The sequence below is a fragment of the Triticum aestivum genome, chromosome 2A (genome assembly GCF_018294505.1).
Source record: "Triticum aestivum cultivar Chinese Spring chromosome 2A, IWGSC CS RefSeq v2.1, whole genome shotgun sequence".
Classification (NCBI taxonomy): domain Eukaryota; kingdom Viridiplantae; phylum Streptophyta; class Magnoliopsida; order Poales; family Poaceae; genus Triticum; species Triticum aestivum.
In genome coordinates this window covers 100,986,559-100,993,284 of record NC_057797.1, presented here as the reverse complement: position 1 = coordinate 100,993,284, position 6,726 = coordinate 100,986,559, and positions in this window count along the sequence as shown.

The window sequence follows — 6,726 nt, the reverse complement described above, 5'->3', positions numbered from 1 at the left end:
AACCCAGAAGTCCTTTTCCGCGGACACGGCTATTCGAATAGATGATATTAACCCTGCAGGGGTGTACTTCTTCATACATGTTTCCACCACTTAGCGTCTGCACACGACATGTGCTCGGCAGACTTCAAGCAAAAGCCGACGTGGGTGTAGACCACGACCTACCTAAACACTCAAGTCTCTAGTCCAGGTTTATCGCCTATTCGGGTTCCATCCATGAGGAGATCCGGCCGGAGTTTCGCTCACAGCCCCAAACGATGTGAACAGGGTTCCGTGACACCAAACGGGCGCCCGCTATACCCGGCCACGTGCCTACCGCATCACAGCCCACCCCTCCGGTCAGCGCTGTGCACGGCCTCCAGCATACTACAAACACCAGAAACTACTTGCAACTCCTGGACAGAGGACTTGGGTGAATAAGAAGTCGAGTGGGGTCATATTTCAGGGCCCAATGTATGGTAGTAGCTGAATCATGGATCACAAACACAGAACTCAGTTCCTAAGGACGGCTTCAATGAGACAACCCACCATGTACTCCTACATGGCCTCTCACCGCTACCTTTACCAAATCGTGTTCACACGCTTAGCTCACACACCGTAGGACATGTTCACACACCTCTGATTCATCCCGGATGAATCAGACCTGACACAACTCTAAGCAGTAGCAGGCATGACAAACAAGCATGAATGAGTAGGCACAACAGGGCTCAAGCAACTCCTACTCATGCTAGTGGGTTTCATCTATTTACTGTGGCAATGACAGGTCATGCAAAGGATAAAGGGGTTCAGCTACCGCAGCAAGTAACAGATGAATCGGTGTTGTCCTAATGCAGTAAAAGAGAGCAGGAGCGATAGAGTGGGATTATATCAGAATGAACAAGGGTGTTTTGCTTGCCTGGCACTTCTAAAGATAACATTGAGTCTTCATCAGTGTCAACGATCACAACGTCGGAACATCGTCTATCGGGAGGGAACAGATACCGGCAACAAGGAAGAAATACAATCAATGCAATGCACAATATGATGCATGCTCATGACATGGCAATATGAATGTGTTTTGAGCTAATGCAACTAGCAACAAATTAAATGAAGTTGGTTTGAATACAAGATTCAAATTCAAACTCCATATGTGATTATTCAAATGCCATTTAATTGATTTGTGCTAAACAGCAGCTATAAGTTGTTCTAACATGCATGAAAATGGTACAGATGGATTCCTTGAATTTTTCTGATAATTTTTCATATATAAATTATTTAATTTGGAGTTACGGTTAATTTTCTATGATTTATTGAAGTTTTAGCTATTTCTGGAATTTCCTGATTATTTTTAAATCCAGAAAGAAATAATTGCGTCAGCCTGACGCCAGCATGACGTCAGCGAGTCAACGGCCAGGTCTAGGTCAAACCTGACGTGCGGGTCCACACGTCAGTGACACCGAAACTAATTCCGGTCAAACCCAGCGCTGACTGGGGTTTGACCAGGTGTAGGGCCCACAGTCAGTGTCATTTGGGGGCTTAGCTGGCAGGATTAGCACCTAATAGCATCCACGTCGACAGTCGACGGAGTTTCGCCGGCGACGACCTAAACTGCGGCGGCAACTCGCCGGACCTGAGCTGCGGGCGACGGATGAATGCGCGAAGGCCACCAGGGGGTAGCCCGCGCTCGACCGTGTCTAGCAGAGCCATCGGAAGGCCTCGGAGTCGCCGGAGATGATGACGGCGAGCACAGAGGCAGCGGCCGGAGCTCGGGCGCCGATCGATTCGACGCTATGGTGCACTACGGGAGAAACTGGTGGGTGCTGCGGGCTCCTAAGGTTGCGGTGAGCACGACGGTGGGCTCGGGAGCGAGCTGCGGTGGCTGTGGCCACGGCCACGCCATGGCCGGCAGCGAGGAGCAATCGGCTCCGGTGAAAAGGGCGGCTAGAGTGCGGGAACGAGCGCGAGGAGGAGGGGGAATGGAAGAGGAGCTCACAGCGGATCCGGTAGAGGCAACGACGAGGCCGGGGAGGGCTGGAGCTCGCGAATCCTCGAAAGTTCGCCGGCGGCCGAAGGTTGGGGACGAGCTTGAGGGCGACGCTGCAGGGCTTCCGGAGGGCCGTGGATCGGTGGGGAGGAAGAGGGGGTCGAGGCGGAGCTTTGGGAGGCGTCGGGGAGGCTAGGGGTGGCCGGTGGCCACGGGTACGACGACGATGACGGCGAGCTCCGCTCGGTGGTGTGTGCGAGAGGGGAGCAGAGGAGGGGATGGGGTCCAGGGGGAGAGAGGAGAGGTGCAGGGGGCGAGGGGGAGTGCGTGGCACTCGCAGGCGCGTCGGGGCAGCGGTGGGAAGCAGGAGGTGGCCGGGGCGCGTGGCCGCGCGCGCCGGGCGCGTGCCCGTCCTCCTGGCAGGGAGGAAGACGACAAGGGAGGGAGGCGGCGGTGGGCTGGGCTGATTCTGCTGGGCCACCAGGTGAGTGGGCCTCAGGTAAGCGTTAGGTAAGTCCTTCTCTCTCTCTCTCTTTTATTTGTTTTAGTTTTCTATTTTTATTACTCTGTTTTGAATTAGTAAAAATACTAACTCATTTTATAAAATCCCGACAAAAATTGTGGGCACTATTTGGATTATTTCCAATAGCCCCCAAGTACTTTCAGGATTATTTGGACATTTAAAAAAAATTATAAAATTTAAATGTCCAAATTCAAATACTTATGAATTAATCCAGTGACCAAATGTGACATGAAAAATGTGCAGCACCTCTGGTTCTGGTTTAAAGCATTTTTCCAGAAATGATGAACATTTTCTAAAGCCATTTGAATTCACTGAAAAATATGTTTGGTTGAACCTATTTGAATTCCTTTAATGCTAGGGTTTAGGCAATCCCCATTTCAAGTTTAAAAGAAATTTAGACATGATGCAACAGCCAAGCTAGCCCAAGTGCATAGCAAGCCAGGGATGTGACAATATTCAATTCCGAAATCAGCGGAGGTGGAGATCAAAAGGGAACATCAAGTGTTGATGGTGAATAAAACCACTAAGTTCAAGAAAGGCAAGGGTAAAAAGAACTTCAAGAAGGACGGCAAGGGAGTTGCCGCTCCCGGTAAGCAAGCTGCCGGGAAGAAGCCAAAGAATGGACCCAAGCCTGAGACTGAGTGCTTTTATTGCAAGGGAAACGGTCACTGGAAGTGGAACTGCCCCAAGTATTTAGCGGATAAGAAGGCCGGTAATATCAAAGGTATATGTGATATACATGTTATTGGTGTGTACCTAACCAGCGCTCGTACTAGCTCCTGGGTATTTGATACCGGCGGGGTTGCTCATATTTGTAACTCAAAACAGGAGTTGCGGAATAAGCGGAGACTGGCGAAGGACGAGGTGACGATGCACGTCGGGAATGGTTCCAAGGTCGATGTGATCATCGTCGGCACGCTACCTGTACATTTACCTACGGGATTAGTTTTGAACCTCAATAATTATTATTTAGTGCCAGCTTTGAGCATGAACATTGTATCTGGATCTCATTTAATGCGAGATGGCTACTCATTTAAATCTGAGAATAATGGTTGTTCTATTTATATGAGAGATATGTTTTATGGTCATGCCCCGCTGGTCAATGGTTTATTCTTATTGAATCTCGAACGTGATGTTACACATATTCACAGTGTGAATGCCAAGAAGTGTAAGGTTGATAATGATAGTCCCACATACTTGTGGCACTGCCGCCTTGGTCACATTGGTGTCAAACGCATGAAGAAACTCCATGCAGATGAACTTTTGGAGTCTCTTGATTATGAATCATTTGACACATGCGTACCATGCCTCATGGGCAAAATGACCAAGACTCCGTTCTCCGGAACAATGGAGCGAGCAACCAACTTATTGGAAATCATACATACTGATGTGTGCGGTCCAATGAGCGTTGAGGCTCGCGGTGGCTATCGTTATGTTCTCACCCTCACTGATGACTTGAGTAGATATGGGTATGTGTAACGCCCCGAGACCGATGTGCTAGGTGTCTTCCTGTTTTTCGCTGTTGTTGCTTTGTCATTGCTTGCGTGTCATGCATTGCATATCATGTCATCATGTGCATTTCTTTTGCATACTTGTTCGTCTCATGCATCCGAGCCTTTTCCCCGTTGTCTGTTTTGCATTCCGGCGCTTCGTTCTCCTCCGGTGGTCATTTCTACCTTTCTCTCGTGTGTGGGGATTAAACATTTCCAGATTGGACCGAGACTTGTCAAGCGGCCTTGGTTTACTACCGGTAGACCGCCTATCAAGTTTCGTATCATTTGGACTTCGTTTGATACTCCAACGGTTAACCGAGGGACCGAAAAGGCCTCATGTGTGTTGCAGCCCAACACCCTTCCAAAGTGGCCCAAAACCCACCTAACTCTGCTCCATCATCTAGAGCGTTCGATCATGATCGCGTGGCCGAAAACCGCACCTCATTTGGACTCTCCTAACTCCCTCTAACTATAAATATGTGCTCTCCTCTGAAATCTCGCGCAGTCGAAACCCTAAAAATTCCCCCGCTCGTCGCCGGACATGTCCACCCCGCCGCCAGACACGTCCAGCCACCGCGCCGGACGAATCCGGGCGCGACACGTCAGCGCCGCCGCTCCTCTCTCTCCTTCCCACCGCCGGGCCCGAGGGAGCCCAGATCGGGCCTGCCCCGGGCCAAATCAGGTCGCCGCCGCCCGCGCCCTTTCGCGCCTCGCCACTGCCGCCATGCGCTCGCCGCTGCCCGAGCCTCCCCGCCGTTCGCCGCCGACGGCCCGAGCTCACCGGCTCCGCCGCGCCTCCTCTCGCGCCGGCCGGCAGCCTTGGCTCGCCGCCACCTCGATGTCGCCGGCGCCGCCCGCTGTTCCGCCGCCCCGCTCCGCCTCTTCCCCGCGCCGTCGTCACGCCGGCAAGCCGCGCCCGCGCCGGCCTGCACTTCACCGCTCCGGCCACCTCCCTCAACTCCGGCGAGATTCCGGCCGGATCCGGATCGGGACCAGATCCACCAGTCCCCGATCCAAACGCCCTCGCCCGTCCCCGCACCGCTCCGTCCCGGAACCGCCTCGTCCCGAGTTGACTTTTTCCGCGGGGTAAATTTCTTCTAAGTCCTGAGATTTCACAGATCCATATGCCTATGTTCATGGCCTCGTAACTTTGCATCCGTAGCTCCGATTCATGCATATAGCATATCAAAATGTTCATCTCAGAGAGTACATCATTTCATTCCATTGCATCATTTTCATTTGAGTTCATCTTGATGCCCGAAATGCTGTTAGAAGAGGGCTACTTGAGATAATTGTCAGATCTGCTGCTCCATTTAGACTTTTGTCATTTTTGCCATGATTATTGTGTGCATGATATGCCCTGATGCTCTACATATGTTTTGTTAAGGGTTTTGTCATCTTTCCAGAGGTGCAACCCATGTATTTTTGTGATGTGTGTGGTGTCTAGTGCAAGCTTGCCAAGTGAGGCACTTGGTAATTCTGTTTTCAGGGACTTCGCATTTCCACTAAGTCCTTGACCTGTTTATCTCATGTTGTCATATGTTCATGTTGTTTCCTAGTGATCCATGCCTCTTTTGAGGATGATCAGTAAGGATGTTTTATTAATATTGTGGTGCTCTATCCATCCATTTCTTTGTTTGCAATTATAGAGCACCCTAGCTTGAGTCAATCGAGCTCTACTTTTGCTACTTTGCAAATCTGGGCAGATTGTCAACTTGTTTACAATTTTGCCGATGATGTTGTAGTTGATCCGTGCATGCTATGCTATTGTTCTTGCCATGTCTAGCTTGTATTTTGTGTGTTGTTGATAGATGTATGCTTATCTTGTCATGACTTGCTCCATAGTGAGTGCATCGAGCTCGTAAACATGCCTACTTGAGTTATGTTTCGGCATGTGCCAGTTTTCACTAAGTCTGAAAACTGATTATGTTTTTGCTATGTTCACATGCTTGTTAGTATATTTTCTGATCCCTTTTGGCTCAAGGTCACTAAGGGACTTTTGTTAAGCTTTTTGAGTAGCTACATGCCATGTTTTGCTTTGCCATGTTCAGGTCCTGTGGCATGTACTTTTGTTGCTCCGAAGAGTGCTACTTGGTCTGAAATTCCAGACAAGTGTTAATTTCACTAAGTCTGAGATCTGTTTGCCATATGCATTTTTGCCATGCTTGTTTGAACCTGTTAATGGGTGAATTGGCCGTAGCTCAGTGCTAGACTTTTGTTAAGCATCTTGAATGCATCCCTGCCATGTATTTTGTTGTCATGTTTGAGTGCTGTAGCATGCTCATTTCATTGCATTTAGATGATTACTTGCTGTAAATCGCAGACCGGTGTCATATTTGAATCGCTTGCCATTTCCAAACCGTGACTCCGATTCCGGCGTTCTTTATATCGTTTTCAAGCGATTTCATCTCATCTTTCCAGTGGCACACTTGGTTTTCCAGGTTGAGGCCAGGTTCATGCATTCCTTGCCACATCATGCATATGCATCGCATACCGCATCCCGCATATCATACCTTGTTCATGTGTTGGTTTGTTTACTATGTTGTGTGCTTCTTTCCGGTGTTTGCTTCTTTGGGTTTATTCCGGTAACGTCGCATTTGTGAGGATTCGTTCATCTACGTCCGTTTGTCTTCTTCATGGACTCGTTCTTCTTCCTTGCGGGATTTCAGGCAAGATGATCATACCCTCGATATCACTACTATCTTTGCTTTGCTAGTTGCTCACTCTTTTGCTATGCCTATGCTACGATA